Source organism: Anabrus simplex, chromosome 6 (assembly GCF_040414725.1).
Source record: "Anabrus simplex isolate iqAnaSimp1 chromosome 6, ASM4041472v1, whole genome shotgun sequence".
Taxonomy (NCBI): domain Eukaryota; kingdom Metazoa; phylum Arthropoda; class Insecta; order Orthoptera; family Tettigoniidae; genus Anabrus; species Anabrus simplex.
This window is the reverse complement of record NC_090270.1, coordinates 111,492,154-111,514,628: the sequence shown is the minus strand read 5'-3', so window position 1 is coordinate 111,514,628 and position 22,475 is coordinate 111,492,154. Positions and strand designations below refer to the sequence as shown.

The window sequence follows — 22,475 nt, the reverse complement described above, 5'->3', positions numbered from 1 at the left end:
TTAATGGCCTTTCAGCATCACATTATTCATTTGAGGAAGCAAAATTCTTATTTGCTGTCGCAAATTGGAAATGCTGACCAGACATTGGTCTATTTTGAAATCCCGTTGGAAAATACAGTGGATACAAATGGTTCTAAAAGTGTAACCATCAGAACAGGTGGTAACGAAAAGCAACGATGCACGGCAATGTTGTCCGTATTAGCGGATGGAACCAAACTCCCTCCATATGTGGTTCTGAAAAGGAAAACACTTCCGTAGGAAACTTGCCGTCCGGCGTTATTGTTAGAACACATGAGTCCGGCTGGATGGACAGTGCGTTAGTTGAGGACTGGATGAAGTGCGTTTGGCAACGTCGCCTGGGAGCTTTGTTACAAAAACGAAACATGCTTGTGTTGGACAATTACCGAGGACATACAACTGACGGAAAAAAGATATGATGAGGAAAAGAAAAACCTATCTTGTGATAATTCCCGGAGGACTCACTTCTATTCTACAGCCGTTGGATGTGTGCGGCCTTTCAAAACTGCAATGAAACAATTGTACACCGAATGGATGTCTGATGGTGATCACACGTTAACACTAACCGGACGAGTGGAGAGGCCTGAAGTGGGACTAATATGCAGCTGGATCAAGACCACATGGGCGCACATTCCCAACGATCTAGTGTCGAAAAGCTTTAAGAAATGTGGAATTTCAAATTCAGTAGATGGTAGTGAAGACAACTATTTGTGGAAAGATGCCAGCGACGAAAGTTCCTATGGTGAAACTTCAGATAACGACCGTGAATTGTGACTGATCTGAGTATTGGACTGATTTTATTTTCTGTGATGATTTTATTAACTGTAAGCTGTTTGAATTTATATTTGTGGTATATTTTAAGAAAATTACATACCTATTTAATTTGATTTTTTATTTTTTTTCCCGTATTTTGCCGTCTCAAAATTTAGGGTGCAGGTCTTATTTGGTGGCGGGTGATATTCGGAATTATACGGTACATGTTTCGGTTTCTGGTTTGTGACCTGGTGCTTTCAAATGTGATGTAATAAGGGATGAAATTGGCAATGACAATTCTACTGGTCCTTCAAGTTACAACACAAAAAGTAAATCCTAAAGGCAAATCAATGGGAAAAAAAAGCGATGTACATTGTGCCAAGACAGGGGGAAAAACTGACCCCACTTATTACTGTCCTCAATTCCTTGAGAGTCCTGCACTTTGCTTAGAGCCTTGCAGTAGGATTTACCACTAGTGTAATACATTATGTGAATGACTATCGTAATATACACTACTGTATCAAAAACAGTTACTGAAGGGTAATCTTGATGTAAACTATTATTACATAACAATGTAACATCATATGTTACAATGGATTGCAAATATTCTGGATCAATAACATGCACATCGATGACGAACATGTGCGTCTACTTGCATCAAGGATATTATATCATTGTTCAGTACTGATGATGCACATGCCTGTCATCAATGATTTGTCATGTATGTGTGTAAAAACTTCACTTAACATTAAAACTATCATCTATTGCCTTCTAGCTAATACACAGAAAGAAAAGAAAAAGCTTCAGCTCCTGGGGCAATTTATAAGATTAATTAAGGTGGCAGTGAATGTATTAAACAAGGTATGTGGTTAATATGGCAATATTTTTCACGGTTTTAGTAAATTTTCCAAAATTTTGTATGCATTTTTTCAATTTTTTTGCTGCCTACAGACATAAATTACCACCGCCCGCCAAGAGTGGAAAGGTAGCAGCTGAGCCATATTCCCTTAAAGAGCGAAAGACCAATTACCATAAACAGTATGAGTGCCAACTGATGGGCGACAAGTGGAAGTTTGTGCTCATATTGGATGAGACACACTTTACCTAGACTATAGCAAAATATGTACCATTACCTACTGCAGCATCAAAGAAAAGTGCTTAAAGACTATTTCTATAGGGAATCTATAACTCTGAAGTTTTTCAGTCTGTCAAAACTAATTCAGGATTAAATAAAATGATACATTACCTGAAAAAAAAAAGAAACATTTAATTAAAAAAAGAAGAGCATATTATGTTCCTCAGATATAATCTGTTATTAAATGTTTTCCTTTTCAGGTAATTTCTAATTTTATTAATCCTGCGTTAGTTTTGACAGACTGAGAACTCCACAGTTATACGTTAACTAAGTCAAAACTAAAAAGAAATTGCTTCCACTATAGAAAGATATCAATAGGGATCCACAACTGTTGCAGGATTTAGTTATATAGTACTAGGATACGGCAAAAGAATACAAAACATCAAAGTGAACACTGCACACTTCCAGAGAAACATTGTGATACCACGTCTTCAAGACACACAGCCAAACAGCAGGATCACTGCCTCGATTTTATCCCCAAAGGAACAAGAAACAGCAATTCGTTATCCTATTTACTTGATACGTAAAAATTGGTAAAGAGCCCTGATTACAATCTCAAGAATTTTTATATTTTTGGACTCCTTCAAATACTGCTGAATATAAACAAAAATTAGTCCCAGAAAAATTTCCAGATAAAAGGGGAGAGGGAGATAACCAGAATAGTCCCTTAAAATGGAAATAGCCCTGTAGAGAAATTATCAATGTTGGTAGACCAACAAAGAACAAATGATGATGTGTCGTGACTAGAGCCCAGAAGTTAGGCATTTATCTTTGGTTAAAATAGGCAGGCTAAAAGGCACTTGAAATACTGAAAATAGGCAGTACTGTAATTAAAATAGGCATTTGTTAAGAGTGAAAGCAAAGAGGAATCTCACTTATTATTAATGAAAATATCTATTTTAAATATTCATTCATTTCTTTATTATCAATTTATCACATAATTAGTGTGCTTACTCTTACTTTCCTTGGTTACATGCAACAACAAGGTGCTTTTTCAAAGTATCAACTGTCATAGACAGACGCTTGTCAGAAAGAATGTTTTTCATCATGCAAAAGGAACGTTCTACTTCCACTGAAGTGATTGGCGCAAATTTGAAACAAGCTATTTCGGAAGGACACATGCCAGTTAATACAGAATTTTCACCTTTCAGAACATCACAATTGTTCTTCATTTTCTCAATGTCCACATTAGCACTCAAAACACGTTCACACTTTTCACTAATACTGCTTCCTTTTTCTCCTGGTGCTTGCAGCCGTTGATTTACTGCATCTTCGAAGATCGCCATAGATGATACCAGCGAATCATTTCTTTTCTCCAACTTCAAGATTGCTTCAGGTATCACACTATAATGTGCTGTTATAAATGCCAGATCATTGCTGAGCTCTTCAGGGTCCAATAACTTTTTTACCTTGCGAACTGAAGCAACTTCATCTACTGATATGGCATGAAGTACCTCACATATCTTGTCCAAATTGTTGCTGACTGCTGAGACTCTAAAGAGATGGGAACTTCACCTCCCCCATCCAGAATCTGACGCCAGCGTTGCGACATGGCAGCACTCCTCCGCTCCTGCCTCACAGAGCACTATCGCCACCAACTGGCATCGAAGCCTGACCAGGGGAAGATAATGCAAATCTCATCCCGGAATGCTCCATCTAATCATTTTCTACAGTCCGGGAGATACACAAGGTTCACTGACTGGCGATTTATTCATCGTGCCCACCTAGGAGTGCTGCCTCTCAACGGATGCTGGAGATACGACAGGGTGAACAACGACAGCCGTTGCCGCAAGTGCGGTGATTTAGAGGAGACGACGGCCCATGTTCTAAACTACTGCCATCCTCATCTGGCCACGATGCCAGACTGGGTAAAGCTGTACCTGCCAGGTCGGGAACATGCCGCAAGAATCAACAGGTGCCTTACGACGAGCTGACTGGGTCAGGCACCAACATCCCTCAGGACATCAGAGCTCTAAGAACTGACCTAGTAGTTGTCAACAAAGAGAAGAAGGTTGTGTCAATAGTCAACGTCACAATCCTATTCGACGACGGGTACGAATCACTCCAGAAGGCTCGTGATTTGAAGAAAACGAGCCAACTGCTAGGATTCTGCGTGACGCCGGCTACACTGTAAACTTGGATGCCTTCGTAGTGGGCTCGCTCGGTACCTGGGACGGCGCCAACAGCAAGACACTACAGATCTTGGGCATAAGCAAGACATACTCCAGAATGATGTCCAACCTGTGCGTCTCAGACTTGATACAGTGGTCTAGCGACATCTACGTCGAGCACGTGACTGGACACCGCCAATACACCTAGGTGGCAGCGGTGTGCGGTAGTGCTTTTCCAGTGCTGTGGCAGTGAGGGTGCTAGTGTTGGGTTAGTGCGGTGAAATGAAAGTGGAAGCGCCCTTGTGCAACTGAATGGAAGATAGTTAGATAGATTGATAGATAGATAGATAGATAATGCCTTTATTGGTGGCGAAGTTAGGGCTCAAGGCCCTCTCTTACACTTAACCACTAGATGAGTATACATATACATAACTTATCATTTCGAATACAAATAAAACAAATAATACTAATAGCAATAATAATAATAATAATAATAATAATAATAATAATAATAATAATAATAATAATAATAATAATAATGAAAGAATCCTTAATTTTAAAATACACAAAATAACATACACTTAAATTATGTAACTGCAGTAATCCATTCATTCATCCCATTCATTCCTTCATTCACTCAACAATTATCCAGCAAGTCAGCGGGATCTACCCAGCAAATGCTCCCGGCAAGCCACTTTAAACTTGCGATGAGAAGGATTTTCTCTAATGTTCGCAGGTAGCGAATTCCATGACCTAGACACAGAGATTATGAAGGAGCGGTTGTACACAGCAGTCCGGTTTATAGGTATGGCAAGAGAGGAACCAGATCTTGTATTGTGTTCATGATAGGACGAGAGGTAAGAAAAAGATGAAGACAGATAGTCGGGAGTATTAGTGGAAAGAATTTTGTGCAGAAGCGATAGCATGTGAAGTTCACGGCGCTGGTGCACTCGAAGCCACGACAGCTCCTTATAATAAGGTGATATATGAGCATCATATCGCAGATTAAAGATATATCTTATGCAGCTGTTCAGGCTCCGGTCCAGTTTCTTGTTACTGTCCCAGGTTATTCCAGTCAACATAGTGTCACAGTAGTCAAATATAGGTAGTATAAGAGAGCGAATTATTTGTACTTTAAGTCGAACAGAGAATATATTAGCGAACCGTTTCAGGGGATATAAGCTTTTATGTACTTTATTGCATGTGCTTATCACCTGTTGAGTCCAGTTTAGAGTCTCAGTCATGATAATTCCTAAGTTGATCACTGAAGTAGAGTAGGGTATGATTTTATTGTTTAAAATTATTGGGGGGATGTTCTGTTGCTTGAGGGAATAAAGGTTTTTACTGGTACCGATAATAATAACTTGAGTCTTATTTGGATTCATTAATAAACTGTTTTTATTTCCATAGTCACTAAGATGTTGAAGGTCAGAATTTATTTTAGTAATTGCAGTATCAATATCACTCGGTTTTGAATGATAGTAAATCTGTATATCATCCGCGTACACTTGCAATTTGCAGAATTTAAGAGCTTTGATATATCATTAATTTGGATGATAAATAGCAGTGGTCCAAGAACCGACCCCTGAGGGACGCCGAGGGTCTTCCTTTGCCATCCTGAGCTCAAATTTCCAACAGTTACACGTTGCCGGCGATTTTCAAGATAAGATAAAAAGAAACGAAGTGATACACTGTTAAAATTTAGCTTTCGAAGTTTCTGCAGTAGTAACTGAGGATTAACAGTGTCGAAGGCACTACTGAGATCTAATAACGTCAATACAGTCACGTCCCGTTGGTCCATTGCACGTCTGATATCATCTGTCACTCGTAGTAAAGCTGTCGCAGTGCTATGTCCTTTCCTGAAGTCGGATTGAAAGGGATTCAAGAGGGAATGCTTGGTAAGGTATTCAGTAACTTGTGTATGAACTAGACGTTCAAGCACCTTGGATAAGGGTGGTAGAATGGATACTGGACGATAATCTGAAGGAGAATCCAACTTGGAGCTCTTCGGGATGGGTCTAATTAGTGCATCTTTCCAAACATCTGGGAAAACTCTGTTTGTCAGTTGGCTAGTGAATGATTGCAACGATGTGTTAATGTATATTATTATTCAATAAAGCTGTGTATTACTGTAAATATTATAGGATGTATGCAAGTGTGTATGCCAGTGAGAATGTATGGATGTGGGTGAATGCCGTGAGAATGTGAGGATGTATGATGCATGACTGAGTAATTATGCGTGAGTGTGAATGCGAAGTAATAGCTCAGCCAATCACTGTACATTTTGTTCCTATGTCATATTATGTAGTAATAATCCTATATTATTGTGCATTATATGAGAGAATGAATGAGTAAATGTAGAGTAATATCAGCGTTGTGTCACCTAGGATTTAGATCAGTCCAGGCCGACTGCCCAGTGCTCTGGAAGGGTCCAACTAATATACTCTGTTAGTTAATCAGTAGGCGGGATACCTCCACCCAACCTCACCCGCACTTAGGCCTGTAAGGGGGTCATGGGGATACAAGGGTGGGAGAACTTTGGACTGCTTCCAGATGCCTTCTTTTCTAACAATCAAAAACAACTAGTAAGACACGACACTGGTAATACTAAGTCCGAATGAGCGTGTGAATGGACATGTACGAATGGAATGAGCGCCTAGTTCAGGGCTAAGCCCAACTATTTTTAAATATAAACTGTACATTACTATAATTATTATCAGCAAAAGCCACACAGACTCCAAATAGCAAACTCATAGTGGACTCACCAGCAATCTAAATCTATGTCTATGTAAAAAAATATATGTTCAAGAATATTATCAGCACTTAACATCCTATTATATGTAAACACTCTGACATGTAAATATTTTAATATAACTGCTGAGATCCAGGTTCCCCATCTCATGAGAACTGGCTGTGGAGGTAAAGGGAGCTCTGGTGCCATGTCCTTGAAAACTCGGATTTGGGAGGTGATTTTAGGAAGATTTTCTTGGTATTTGAAACTAACTTATCCATGTGAGGTGGAGCATTTTAGGAAAGAGAACTTTCAAGGCTGTAGCTGCTTTTTCATGTAAGGTGCCGCATCTGTGACAAAAAGTAGGACATCATTATGCCGTATTCCATCTGGCCAAAGTAACATTAATGAATTTGTGAACAACTGTGCCACTGTGGAACCATTTGCTCTCTCCATTTCTTCTGTCGTCAAAACAAATACTGATGATAGGTCAGTTTGCGTTGCTTCCATAGTTCCAATGATGATGTTGGCCATGTAACGTCCCATTGCATCCGTAGTTTCATCAGTGGAGATCCAGATCTTCCTTTCTGCAACTCTGCTTCGAATCGTCTGCAGGGTCTCTTCAAAGGAGATATTCAAATATGTTTTTCTTAATGTGGATTCTGATGGAACTTCTTCTTTAGAGTACTTCTGCAGAAACGTCCTGAGGGATTGATTTTCCAGTTTCCAGAAGGGAATTCCGGAGTCCAAGACAGCTTTACATAGGTCCAGGGAAAACTCAGATTGTTTACTGGATGTTGTAAATGCTGTTGATATTAAATTGATCTTAGTGCCAACAATATTTAAGCTAGACTCATGTTTCGTTGTTGTGAAATGTTGAGTTATAAAGTAGGTACTTTTCTTCATGATTAATAGATTTTTCACAGATTTTGCAAAACAGTACAGCTCCATCAGTAGAAAGTGTATCCGAACCAAATTCGTGATCATAGCCATGTAATTTACCACGCAACGATGAAAATTTCGGCATGATAAATAAGTCAGCGCGAACACCCAAGTTGCCTTTAACAAGTTCAACAGTAGACTAACAACTTCTTTTATGTATGACCTGTTAGACAGAAATGATTTCCTCCCTTCCTCTGCATTATCTTATCATTTCAAAATCGGGAATACCAGGTAATACGCATTGTCACGGCAAAAAGGGTGTGAGAAAAGAGAAGAGACGTACTTCCCTCATCCTCTCTCTTTCTTGGCATTCATTATGCTTGCGCATTCCTTTTACTAATGAAGGTTCTGCTATTTACAGAGGTTAAATGAATGGGTTGAGAAAATAAGCTTTCGAATGCCTGAAAACAAATAAACGATTTACAGGGAACAATTTAAAGTTAAATATTTCATTGTTCCGTATTGAAGAATATTACAGTTAAAATTGAAATAATTGATAAATAGATTCAATCTATTCAATACAAAAGAATAAGAAATGTAGTAAATTACATTCCCATTTAATAATAAGTAGAAATGGTACCGGTTTCGACCCTAGTCCAGGTCATCGTCAGCCGATTAAAACATGAAAAACAATGCATAGGAAAAGGAAAAGATTAAGTACACTCCGGATCAGTAGAAGAGGCGGATCAGTAGAAGAGGCACTCCGGATAAGTAGAAGAGGCGGAGTGTACTTAATCTTTTCCTTTTCCTATGCATTCTTTTTCATGTTTTAATCGGCTGACGATGACATGGACTAGGGTCGAAACCGGTACCATTTCTACTTATTATTAAATGGGAATGTAATTTACTACATTTCTTATTCTTTTGTATTGAATAGGTTGAATCTATTTATCAATTATTTCAATTTTAACTGTTACAGGGAACAATATTCTAAATAGATATTTGTGACGGCAATATGTACTTTAATTTGTGCAACCTTTTTTTCGTCTTCGATGTAAGAAAATTCATTATGTGCCTTTTAAAATGTGTAAATCGCAGAAGAAATTGCATAACGATCAAAAAAAGGCATGAAATCTTAAAATAGGCAACGGAAGCCAAAATAGGCAAAATAAAAATTGTCTCTACACTTCCTAAATGCACGAAAACATATTTATCTCTATAGATATACTCTTTGTTATCCAGTCAGGTAAAAAAGGCATTTTGCCTAATGATATCCAGTCAGATAAAAAGGCATTTTGCCAGTGGCGGCTCGTGGCTGTATAGTGTAGTGAAGAGCTGTTACCCGTTCGGTTTCGAGTGACAGATTTAGGAACTTCTTTCTTTCTTTCTTTATTTCTTAATCTGCTTACCCTCCAGGGTTAGTTTTTCCCTAGGACTCGGCGAGGGATTCCACCTCTACCGCCTCAAGGACAGTGTCCTGGAGCTTCAGACTCTGGGTCGGGGGATACAACTGGGAAGGATGACCAGTACCTCGCCCAGGTGGCCTCACCTGCTATGCTGAACAGGGGCCTTGGTGGGGGATGGGAAGATTGGAAGGGATAGACAAGGAAGAGGGAAGGATGCGGCCGTGGCCTTAAGTTAGGTACCATCCCGGCATTTTCCTCGAGGAGAAGTGTGAAACCACGGAAAACCACTTTCAGGATGGCTGAGGTGGGAATCGAGCCCACCTCTACTCAGTTGATCTCCCGACGCTGTGTGGACCCCGTTCCAGCCCTCGTACCACTTTTCAAATTTCGTGGCTGAGCCGGGAATCGAACCCGGGCCTCCGGGGTGGCAGCTAATCACACTAACCACTACACCACAGAGGAGGACAAGATTTAGGAACTACGTGTTGTTTTTGGTTGTTTTGTACTCGTACCTCGTACCTGTGACTGGCGGAGGGTCCAGAACGTGACCACGATTTATTGAATTTAATGTTTCGTCATGACCACGAAAAGCTAGTTCTTGCTTACTTAAATAGAGCACTGTATCAATTACAAACTGAAGGAAAAGCCTATTTAAATGTACATTTTCACTGAACTGTACAATTACAATATACAGTTTGGCATTTTCCTTCAGGACATCAGAGATCGTATTTTGGTTTGATTCCAATGTCTTGAAATCTAGCTGCCGTATTTTATGTTCTGCAGAGTCTGAGTCCTTATGTAAAGAACGTGTTGTGTTCAAAAGGGCTGAAAATCCTTCTTTATTCCATACGTTATTTTTATTGATAAAAGGCAAGCAGGCCCAACAAAACAACTTCTGTAGAGCTGGAGAGGAGCACAACCATAGAAATCCCTTAAACCACGATCGTTTGAAACTAAGATTGTAAGATTTACCGGAATGTTTCAGTTTTTTTGTAGCACAAATTTGCAGTGATTCAGTAGGGCGATCAAAACGTAGAACTTCATTCTGATCTTCGTTTCTCCAACGTGAAAATGGTGTTTCTAATGAAATACACACTGTCATAAACAGGATACATGTTTAAATAAAACAGCACAACACTACGAATGAACCACGATGCGTTAGTACTCGTACTTTACACAGGATGACGCAGCGAAGACAAAACATTCCGATCTTCCTGCAACTTCACTTGTACATTTCGCACTGAGTTGAGTACGCGGGTGACGTCACGGTTGTCATGGCAACTGCCAAGTCCAAGCGGCACTTGGGAGGTAAAGCCAGCTGCTGAATCTCTCGTCTTCACTCAAGCTCACGCGCCGTACTGTGGGTGGCCAACAGCCGGCGTTTTCGTGAGTTTCCCTGGTTCTCATCAAGTAATGCGAACTCCTGGTGCTCCAAACACCGTACAAAAAACATTTTCTTTCCGTAAAACCAACAAATGTCATCAGAAGAGTAAATTTAAAAAAATCATTGAGGTAAAAATAAATAGTGAAGTGGCACTTCACCTACTTCACCTGAAAAGCCGCCCCTGCATTTTGCTTAACTTCCGGGCTCTAGTCACGACATTTCTTCAAGAGAGCACCATTACAAAATCATTCATATATCCCAATCATCCTTCTATAATAATACTGAAATGATTAAAAGAGGATTTGTAACAGTCTGGCAAAATTCTGGCAGCACTTGTGCTTCAGATTCAGTTTTGTGAACTGTTTTATGGCAATATAATACTTTTTATTTGAAAATGGTGGAAATCATTTTAAATTCACAAACTATACATTTGCTTGTGCATGTATTCTTTCTTAAAGCTGTTATAGATATTGTACTATTTCAATCACAACTACTGTGCTTTTAACAACAAGAACTAATGCCTTTGTGTTTCATTTCAAGGAGTAAGTCTGGTTACAGGCAAGGAAAAGATAAATATTATTTGGATAACCTAAAAGCAGAGGATAACGTGTAAAGTGGATGGGGTCTATTTTCAGGAAAGTCAAGGAACATTTACACAGATGCTTTACTTGTGATTCTCATTTTCCTGATAATAAAAATCAAATCTGATGCATCTGTGACTGAAGAAAAACAAGTTCAAGTCTCATACAGTGGTAGAAATTCAAGCCTACAAATTTTCCAAATGTGCTAATTACCTATCAAAAGTTCTGAAGGTAAGGAAATCACCAATCAAACAGTAAGCGCAAAAAATTGTGTTAGTGCGGAAGGAATCACGTACCATTTTGATAATAGTTGTCAACATGAACAAAATCCTAGTGAGTCGACAATAAGAGTAATGACAGTCTTCTGCACATTCCTCTTCCCGGCTTTGGTCAGCACGTGACAGGGGCTTGGCTCAGTTTTACAGCTGGATGCCCTTCCTATGTGGAGGGATGTATTCACTGTTGCATGTTTCTGTGGTAGTAGTGTGGTGGGTTGTGTGTATATGAAGAGAAGTGAACGAAGATGAACACAAAAACCCAATCTCTGAACTAGATGAATCATATTAACCATATGTACTCAAAATCCTCGGCCCAGCCCAGAATCGAACCATTTAGCCAAGGAGCCAGACAACCTAATTAAGGGGGAAAAAAAAAGAAAGAAAAAAAAAAGAAAAAAAGAAACACCTTGATGGAAAATCCGTAATTCAAAATCTGAGGTTTAGACGATCCCAGATCAGTTCTAATCCATAAGTTAGTATTAGAGATAAGGCTGTTTTAAAAAGTCTCATTGCTGTATCTAGGGTTCATTATGGCTGAGATTGCTCTTGTGGCTGCTGCAGTTCTTTCTTGAATATGATATCTAATTAATTTGTAGTAGTTTTCAGGGTAATTACAAGGTACCTAAAATGATTGACAATTTTTAGATATTTTCCATTAAGAGTGAGGGAATCTCTACAGGTGATATTTCCTCCTTTCCAAAATGTCATTTGGACAGCAGTGATGACAATGGGATTCAATATGAAAAGCTTATGGAATTAGTGAGAGCACACAGAAATATTTCTGTGGCTTGGTTCTAAAAGGGCCAATGTCATTTTTTATCGAAATTGAGATATTAACTGATACAAACGTGTTTTATCCTCGCTTGCAACATGTTGAAAGGGCCAATGTCTCTGTTACGTACTAAACAAACAGTTAACGTTTAATTAAATAAGCCCTTGCCAATAATGTTAGATTACCAATAAAGATTAGAGACCTGGCAATTTTTAAAGATACGAAAGAAAAACATTAGCGTTTAATAAGGTGACTTCCACAAAGAAAGTATAAAGTTGGTTGTTGAAAAAAATAATTGGAAAACTATAAGCAAAACTTCAAATGCTCATAGCTCAAAAACTGGTTTTTTGACATTGGCCCTTTTAGAACCAAGCCACAGATTGATGGTAACATCATATTCACCACATAAAACAAAAACGTAACTGACAAAGTATGGAAAGATATTGCTTCTGAAATGGATGCTGAACATAATAAGCACACGTATAATGCATGTCCACCCCTTAGTCCCGTTTCCTGATATGGAGTCGGGCATGAAGCGAGATGAAGTTCACGGTATATTTTTACGATATAGATGTTGAGGGCGAAACGCTGGCAACCAAGAATGAGCTAGCTGGAAAATTTATAATGTCCAATAACGGACCATTTATATTGGTATTATAAATTTGCTCATTCGGGACAAATATTTCAGATTCCCTATGGGAATCAACATCTATATCATCTGATGGCCAAGCAGGCATCAATTTTTAGTGATGAGACAAAGTCTCTTAGTGCATTGGCACTGCCGGTGGCTCCAGTTAGCCTACGCAGTGGCCTCCACGGTATGCACTAGCCAGCGTATTGGTAGGTGTGCTAGGTACCAACTGATGAGCCCACCCTAGCACACGAGGGCGAAACGCTGGCAACCAAGAATGAGCTAGCTGGAAAATTTATAATGTCCAATAACGGACCATTTATATTGGTATTATATTTTTACGGCCGGATGCCTTCCTGATGCCAATGTCAGTTACAGCGGTAATGAAGAGGAAATAAATGATGGTGAATGGAACTGGCTAAGGTGGAAGAAGGAAACTCCTGTGGAGTATGAATAGGAACTGTCCTGGCATTAGCCTAGAAGTGAAAATGCGAAACCACAGAAAACCAGTCTCAAGAAAACTCACTCACTCATCTACCGAATGCAGAGCTTGGCTCCATAGCCATAGCACATTAATATGCGATGCTACTCAATTTGTTACACATATAATAATGGACATAATTTATCCATACTGTAATATTTATTCTAGCGGTGGTGGTGGTGGTGGTGGTGGTGGTGGTGGTGGTGGTGGTGGTGGTGGTGGTGGTGGTGATTATTGTTTTAAGAGGAAGTACAACTAGACAACCATCCTCTACATAACACTAATTAGAGGGAAGAAATGGAAGAGATCCGACACTTCAAAAAATGAGGATATCACCCAAAAGACAAGGGCCAGGAAGGTCATGAAAATGAAAGACTCCCTAGCTCTCGCAAACCTAATAGTGTCGGGGTAAGAAAAGAACAAGAGTTGACTAAGCGAGGTCGGACAGGATAAATGAAAGTGAGAAGCCTGACACAAGTAAGTGGAAGCAATGCCAGGACTCAGCTAAGGGCCCCGTGGTCATCAACCCAAGCTCCAAAGTTCAGAGCCCCTGGGGCCCTTTTAGTCACCTCTTATGACAGGCAGGGGATACCGTGGGTGTTATTCTACTGCCCCCACCCACAGGGGGAAAATATTCTAGCATTAACTATATAATCATATCAAGCAGTAGGTGATAACAGCATTAGTCTTGTCTCTTGTCCATCAAGGGCACCAGTACAAAGTACCTTGTACTTTACAAATTCCATTCCCGCTCCAGCTGTTCTTTGTAAAATAGTGCGGAGTCCATCATAGCAATTCAACCGGATTCATGAAGGATACGTAGTCCATTCAGAAAAAACTTACATACTTATTTTCTTTGTCCAATAAATCAGGATTAAGATTGTGAAAATACCGAACTCTAGTCTTCAAGTAATTATTGGGTAAATCCACATGCTTCAACCCAATTCACCTATCTACATCGTTTCCTCCTCCCTACTCGAGGAACTGATGTTTGTTATCAGTTGAACTGTAATTAACACTTTCAACACTATGACCGTATGGGATATAGGCGCACTGCTTTCCTGGTAGTGGACGGCGCCTGTATCCAATACGGGCGTGATTTTCACGCGTTTTTAGGAAGCTGCATGTATCCTACACGGTTCCCGTCCCCTGCTTGGAGGTATTAGTTTATCTAGTGTCCACTAGAATGCAGCAGTTATCAGGGAGTTCAAATCTAAACGATAAAATGGTAGTTTCTTCTTGCTGTGACTTTACGGAAGCACTCGATTTGCCAGGAGCTGAGTGTGCCAAATCTGTCAGTTGTGTTACTGTACAAACATGTCCTCACCAGCTCAATTACAGTGATATCTTGGATATTTCATCGGGAGAAACGGGTTCAGAAATGGATGACAGTTATGAATACTCTGCTTACAAACCAGATAACATATCAAGTGACAGTTCGGGCAAGATTTATATTTTTTACATCACTTTCGAGTGCAAGTTTTCTAGCTGCACTATTTTACTCTGAATACGAACGATAGAAATACTTCACCTCTCCAGAAATTTGGGCTTACTTTTTCGTTTACATGAAGAGATGCAGACTGATGATTCACCTGTACCGTAAAAAGAAAGCAGATGGTGGTGCAAGGAGTGCAAAGTTGGACTATGCACAGCCCAATGTTTTCAGGGCTACTATACCAAAACAAACTGTTCCTAAATACGTAAAATGTGTATTTCAAATGTAATTGTGTTTATGTGCAGCTTAAATAGCCACATTAAATGATTCACTTTTATTGTTTGAGCAGGCTTATTGGCAAAACTTTAATGTAAAAGTTTTTTCTCATACATGTTTTTATGGTTTTAGTAAGACTAGTAAAATTAAAATACTTTAGATACGTACTTCCTAATTAACACCTTCATACAATACAGAAATCAGGTATGCACTATGTTTTGCTGTTGTGTAATAATGTATTAAAATTCATGAAAAAGACCCAGCTCACCGCCAGGGTCCATGTTGAAATACGGTAGTGTTAAATAAAGCGTTAAAGAAATGACTGCTTCAGGACAGCCCAGTCTTGTCTAATCTAGTTTAGTCCAGTCTAAAAGATGACCTCAACTGGACTAAATAGGAATGGACTGTGCACTGGTCTAGACAGGGAGTGGCTTGGTGTAAAGGCAGCCAACTCAGAAGTTTCAGCCACACTGGCTGGAAATCATCCAGAGATGGTGAGAGTTTGTGATTCACTAACAACCCAAAAGCCTGCTACAGACATCAATTAGATGGCCATGAAAGCCTACATCAGTACATCAACATACAGATTCTCACCATTATTGCTGAAGTCCACTTCTTCCAACAGCGTTATCTTCTTAGGTATGATGGATGCTATGTTGAGGACCACACAGCTGCCAACCGGTAGAACTGACCTGAAAGGAAAATTTAGAACACAATGTAGATAGGAAAGACTATTATATCAGAAGGACCTTTGATTTCTAAATTTGTAGTTTAGTTTCACAGATGGTCTCATATAATTCCTATGAGAAGATTACATTTATACTATCACTTTGCTGGTCTTCAGACATAGTATTTACACTTGTATATCTATTACAGTTCAAAAGCTACATAGGAAAATAAGCTTAAATTCAATAGAAAATCTTGTCCACTGTCGAGCAGAAAGGGGAGACCAAGACAAAAATAAACCACAATAACAAAGACAATCTTCACATCTACATACACACAGATGAGTTCTCTCCCATTTCAGTATTCCTACATCCACTTCTCCTCAGATCTGTGAACAGCATTGAAGTCCCCCATCTAGATGAAGCTGGAAAGCAGAAGCGAGCTTGTCAGGTGCTGAGGAGAAATGGATGTAAAAGAACTGGGACTAACGAGGAGAGACCCCATGCACGACAGGCAGTGCCTGAAGATGCACTCTCCTACTGTGTTTTCATGTTTGTCCAAGTTTCCTCTTTCTGTTGCTTTGTTTTCTTAAGCTGACTTGTGCTTATTCTAATATATGAGGGGCTCACGTATCAAAACCTGCTTAATGCATTTTTGGCCAATTTGGGTTCTTACTGGTGCCTCGAAGTCCAGAATATAAGCTACTGCGAACGTCTATATCACACTCATTTATTTAACCATGTTAAAGGGCTGTTGAATATGAGGCTCCGCTGCAAAACCTGCTTATTGCACAAGGCAAGCAATGAAAATCCCTATCAAAACCAGCTTAATGCACTTACAAATTAGGAGCCATCTGTTGGAATGTGTTGAAGGTCTACAATCAAAAGATTAGCTGCATTATTACAGACATCACAGACGGTATTGCAGAACACATTAGCGCGAGGTTGTTACATTATGGAGGGAACATCAAGACCATTGACTACAAGTCCCGGAGAAATTTTTTTTTAATTTTTTTTTTTTTTTTTGGTCAGGAACCTGATAGTTCACATAGTTTGAAAGATTAATTATGTTTGCATTTTTTCTGTAAGTACAGCACAAAGCCACCAAAGTGTCTGGCATATGTTCACAAAACAAAAGCTAAGGCTTTTAAATGCAATGAATTGACAAAAGCAGATGTCCGTCAGTTCAATAAAATATTTTATTCTCATAGGACCTATATATATTACATACAGGGTTATTCACCTAATGTTACACGGAAATAACTTCTAAACCATTAAAGATATCGGCATTCTGTTTTCATATTCGTAAATGGTACCCAGGAGCTTGTAAAATAATGTGCTACGTATTCTTATGGGGTGATTAATAACTGAGATATTGATACTAAATCCATATTTTTAAATAGAATGGCACAAATTCATACAGCTGGTCTAAAAGTTCAACTGCGTACAAGTTCAAATATGACAGTTTTTGAGATATCAATAAGAACAGAATGCGCTGTTGTTTGCATGCCGCATCAAACAGCATGAGGTCGGGCAAGGACATATTGATGCACAAGCAGATTCTTGGGTGTGATTCCAGCCACAGAATGGATACCAGGATTGTAAAGCATATCATACATATGTGATGGGTTTGCAAAGTGTGTATGACAGGCAAACTCATGACAGGATAGGGAGGTGTGATGTTTTTAAGAGGAATAAAATAATTACTTTGACTTCAAAGAAACATAACGAAAGCTATAACTGTCACTGCTTTGAGTGTACAGTACATAGTACTGTATGAATTGAGAAATAAACGTAATACAGGACACCGGAAGAGCTCCTTCTAGAAAAGAAAATGAATAATGTCCGAATAATCTCCCTTCCCCATTGTGTGTTCGCCAGTCACATAATAACGTTACACACCTAGGGTATGTTACGGTACATCACATTATGTGTACGACAGTTTACAGTACATACCTGGTATCCGTTCTGTGGCTGGAATCAATGCCAGGAAACAGCCTGCATGCCAATACGTCCTTGGCCGACTGTACGTTGTCTGATATGGCATGCAAAAGCCCAAATGTGTTCTCATTGATATCTCAAAAAGTAACTGTCCGATTTTGAAAATACTTAGATATTTGAACTTGTACACAGTTGAACTTTTAGGCCAACTGTATACATTCCTACCATTCAATTTAAGAATATGGAGTTAGTACGTAAGTGTTAATACATGTCTGATATGGGCTGAGAGTAAGATGACTGGACAGACATCTATCTGCACACTACTTTGTGAGAACTGTTGATAATACCTCGGTTATTAATCATGCCATGAGAATAAGTAGCGTGTTATTTTACAAGACCCTGGGCACCATTTACGAATATGAAAACAGAATGCCGATATCTTTAATGGTTTAGGAGTTATTTCCGTGTAACATCTTAGGTGAAAAACCCTGCATATCGTAAGGCTTTACAAGTACACAAAATATCTAGTATCAAATGGAAATGTCTAAATTTGACAACCAGTCCACAGCACTCGGAGACACTTGGTGTATAAGTCTCAGATCACCGTTAAATGTTCGAATTGGGCACTCCTTAACAAGGTCAGCAGATGAACGGAAACCCCATTTCTTCAACATACGACCAAGCAACTGCAAGATGCGTACATACACTTGTAAGTACGTAAGTGTTAATACATGTCTGATATGGGCTGAGAGTAAGATGACTGGACAGACATCTATCTGCACACTACTTTGTGAGAACTGTTGACAAGAATATTTTGCCTATGTTATGTGATGCGTTTCTAGGTATACTGAATAGACAACTAATGCGTGTGGAGGGAATTGCTTCTCATTTTAATAATACTGGACAGATGTGAGTTGAACACTGTAGAGGTGACAGAAAATTGTATCACATTTGGGAGAAGGAGGCTGGCCGTGAAACCATTCATAAAGAAACTGGCTGTTAAAGAAGTTCACTATTGCAGGGCAGAATGTAAGAGACAATATTTGCCTCCTAATCTAAATATGCGTAAACTATACCAAAAGTATGATCAGGAATGTGCACTCCTGAATTCCGTGTGAGTCTTCATTACTTCAGGGATGTTTTCAACGTATCCTTTAACTTATGATTAGGGACACCTGCAACGGATGTGTGTTTAACTTGCCCAAGCTTGAAAACAATTCTGAAAAGAACCAAGAGCCACAGAACAGGACAAGCTGCGCACAAAAGTTAAAAAAACCATCTTACTCGAGCCAAAGCTTACTTACAGTCTTATGAAATTACACGAAGACCACACTGTGACACAGGTGTTTGAATGTCAGAAAAACCTGCCCTTACCTAAGACTCAAAATCTAGCGAATAGTTTCTAGAATCGACTAGACTGATGTGAACGAACACAAACAATAGCATGCGAGAAAAAGGGATTGACAATCGATATACAGGTTTCAATAAACATCACACATTTGCGCATATTTCTCGTATTAATAAACATTGGTATTTCATTTGAAAGCGGCCAGCGGGAGAAGGACTTCCGGCCACTGGCGTATAAAGCCGAAATGGCGGGATTTGAAAATAAATGTTTGAAGTTCACCAAAAATAAGCTTAAAATCAGGAGAAATAAAAGAATAATCGGGGGGCGGGAATAACTGTCGAAAATCGGGAGTCTCCCGCCTAAATCAGGAAAGTTGGCAGGTATGCTTCTATCAATCTGGGTAAAGTTTTAATTTTCAGGCATTTGACAGGCAACAGTGCCGTGAGATACAGAGTTCTGTTATAGGTGAAAAAGAAATGTGTTGTGCTCCTCTATATAGGACCCACTGACCCCATGGATGATCAACAAAGAAGCATATGTAAACAGCACAACAACTGCTCTCTATCCCCTTAAACTTATGTTTCCAAACTGTATCTTTTGATGAGCCATTCACTATTTAAGTCATCAAAAGGCTTATCTGATAATAACGCTTGTGAACCTTCAATTGCCACGGATTTTAAGAGATATACAAGTGCAAGCCCTGTAAATTTGGAGATTATAAAACCAGTTTAATCTCATGCCCAAGTCACATAGTTCCATCTTGACCATCCCTTTGCTCTTTACATTCAATCATTAAACTTTTTCTGATGTATCACCTTCGTTATAGATTCTCTCTTCTTCAGATCACTTGACAGTCTATAGTCTCATCTCTTCTTTGACTGATAAAGATCAAAATAGTTCTTTTCCATGTCAATCTTTTCTCCCATACATTGCTGCCCTACCTCAATACAAAGACATCACAGATTGTTTTGAGATAACAGCATTTAAACATTTAGTTTTTATGCTGTAATTCAGCAAATGTATTAAAGAAACACAAGGATATTGTACTCAGAGTGTGAACACACTGGAATTCAAGATATCTTAGTATAGAATGAGAAAGAGTCAGATTACACTGTATGTCCTTGTTTATATCCCAACATCTAAATTTTTAAGATGCCTTAATACTGAACTAGGGCATTATACAGGGTCTTTATTTATGCTTGGCAAGGACTTTCTTGCTCGATCTTGGCCGCCAGTGACGGTTCAGTTGCCGGCTACCGTGCGTGCGTATGTACGGCAGAATACGGTGCTCAAAATCATTAACATGCATTTTATTCACCATGTTTACAGTTTATGCTCAAAATCATTATCATGTATTATCATGCATTTTACTCACCATTTTTACAGTTTATGCTGAAAATGTCCTCCATGTGCTGCCAAACATAATCGGCATCTCCTAATGAAGTTTTTGGTTACTCTACCAAGTTCTTCAGCATTGATGGATGCAATTGCAGCTCTTATATTGTCTTTAAGTTCATCTAGTGTGTGGGGGTTGTTCCCATAAACTACATTTTTTAACATTCCCCACAAATAAAAATCACATGCCGTTAAATCTGGGCTACGAGGGGGCCACAGATTTTTACTTATGATCCTTGTACCAAACACGCGGCGTAATTCAGCAATTGATGCCTCAGCTGTATGAACTATGACAGAATCCTGCTGAAAATATGCCAAAAAATGTTCTGCGTATGTCAGTTCATCAAAGAACTGGTCAAGGATTTCATCTCTATAATGCACATTGTTTATTGTGCCCTCATAAAATATCGGGCCTATAATTCTATGCCCGTTCAAAGCGACCCAGACCCCGATTTTCTCATCATAAAGCGGTTGCTCAAACACTAGTTCTGGTTTTGTTGCACTGTAGTATCTGTTATTTTGTGAGCTTACACGGCCATGCAAATGGAAATTAGCCTCTTCTGAAAAAAAATTAACTTGGGGTCAATTTCACCTGAGTCTACCTTCCCTATATCCCAATTGCAAAAATTCACTCTCTTAACGGGATCTAGCGGTTGTAATTGTTGCACTGCGCTAATCTTGTATGGTTTCAGTTTTTATAACATTGTTGCCTTCCAGGCAGAAGCATGAGATACCTCAGTTTCCTGCGCCAAATGCTTAAGTGATTTTTGTGGTGTGTGTTCCAATCTTTCGCCAATGTCAACTAATTTAGCCTCAGTAAGGAGATAATGACCTTTACGTCCATTTTTATTGTTTACTAAATGTGTACGTTTGAATCTCTTGGCCAGTTGTTTTATTGTCCAAGTGACAGGAATGGGTCTCCCTGTAAATTTCGCTCGAAACTTTTGTCTTGTCCAAGTGCACGATTTTCTGCACTTAATGTAAGTATTGTGCAGATATACACATTCACGTAACAAATATTTCACATACATTACAGCACTATACACAATCACAATAAAACACTATACAATACAACATACAGTACGCAGTAGCTTCATTGAACACCCTACTATCTCGGAGTTCAGCTCTCAGTAACTGCAGAAGTGCCGGAAACCGCGCACGCCAGCGGCCGGTAGCGGCCTGTCATCATCGGCCAAGGTCGAGCAAAATTGTCCTTGCCAAGCATAAATAAAGACCCTGTATTTCCTTCATAAACCTTCTTAAATGATTTCCTCTCCTCTATATTTTTGTCTGGCTGTGATGATCACTGTATATTGAAAATCCACAGTCTGTTTCCAGTCATTCCAGGAATGGAATGAATGAAGCCCCCATCTAGTGTTGAGGATAGGAATTGTGCCGGCTGCCGAAGCCTGTCGCACTCCTCTGAGGCAATGATTAATATTAAGTTGAAAGAAAATATATGATGGCTCCACCTTTCAATATTATTAAAATAAGAAATGTATTACATTTCTACTTAATTATTATTGGTACCGGTTTCGACCAGTATTCTTGGTCATCATCAGCCGATCACACGTAAGTATAAAAGACAATGCACAGGTAGATAAAATGTGAAGTTTAAATAATTCCGTCAGTTGTTGTCTGTGAAGCACTAAAACACTTTAGGGAACACTGTGTGTTGAAAATTCAGTTATCACAAATAAGTATAAAAGATAATGCACAAGCAACCAAATGTGAAGTTCAAATGATTCTGTCAGATGCTGTTTATGACATAATATAACATTTTAAGGATCACTGTGTTGAAAATTCAATGTTATGAAGTAGTCTAGAATCAAATACGTATTATTCAGTTGTAGTTCATGAGGCACTGTATAATTTTAACACTGCATGTCGATAGTTCCAAAAATCGTGAAGAAGTCGTAGATCAAATACGTAAATGTAGTACAGAGCAAGTTCTAAAAGAGTAGCAAGACGTGTGCCGATCGGCATTGTGCTTCCAAAAGTTTGTGGAAATCCAATGAAAACATTTAAAAAGTTCAAGTCTCAAGCCTTTAAATGCTGATATGAGTGAAACAGTACAATACAGTTGTATATTATTTTACTAATATAAATGGTCCATTATAGGACATAATAAATTTTCCAGCCAACTCATTCATGGTTGCCAGTGTTTCACCCCCGTGTGCTAGCTTGGGCTCATCAGTTGGTACCTAGCACACCCACTAAGATGCATGGCTAGTGTATACCGTGGAGGCCAC

The 22,475-nt window shown here is 39.1% G+C and overlaps 1 long non-coding RNA gene across 2 annotated transcripts in view; it reads right to left on the bottom strand.

Moving 5' to 3' along the window:
- The window catches only part of LOC136875524 (uncharacterized), a 60,584-nt gene that overhangs the window by 29,227 nt on the left and 8,882 nt on the right, over positions 1 to 22,475 (bottom strand). For both annotated transcript variants that reach the window (XR_011018406.1, XR_011018405.1), the window contains one exon: positions 15,469 to 15,566. This is a non-coding gene — a long non-coding RNA (uncharacterized lncRNA). The remainder of the gene's footprint in view (positions 1 to 15,468; positions 15,567 to 22,475) is intronic.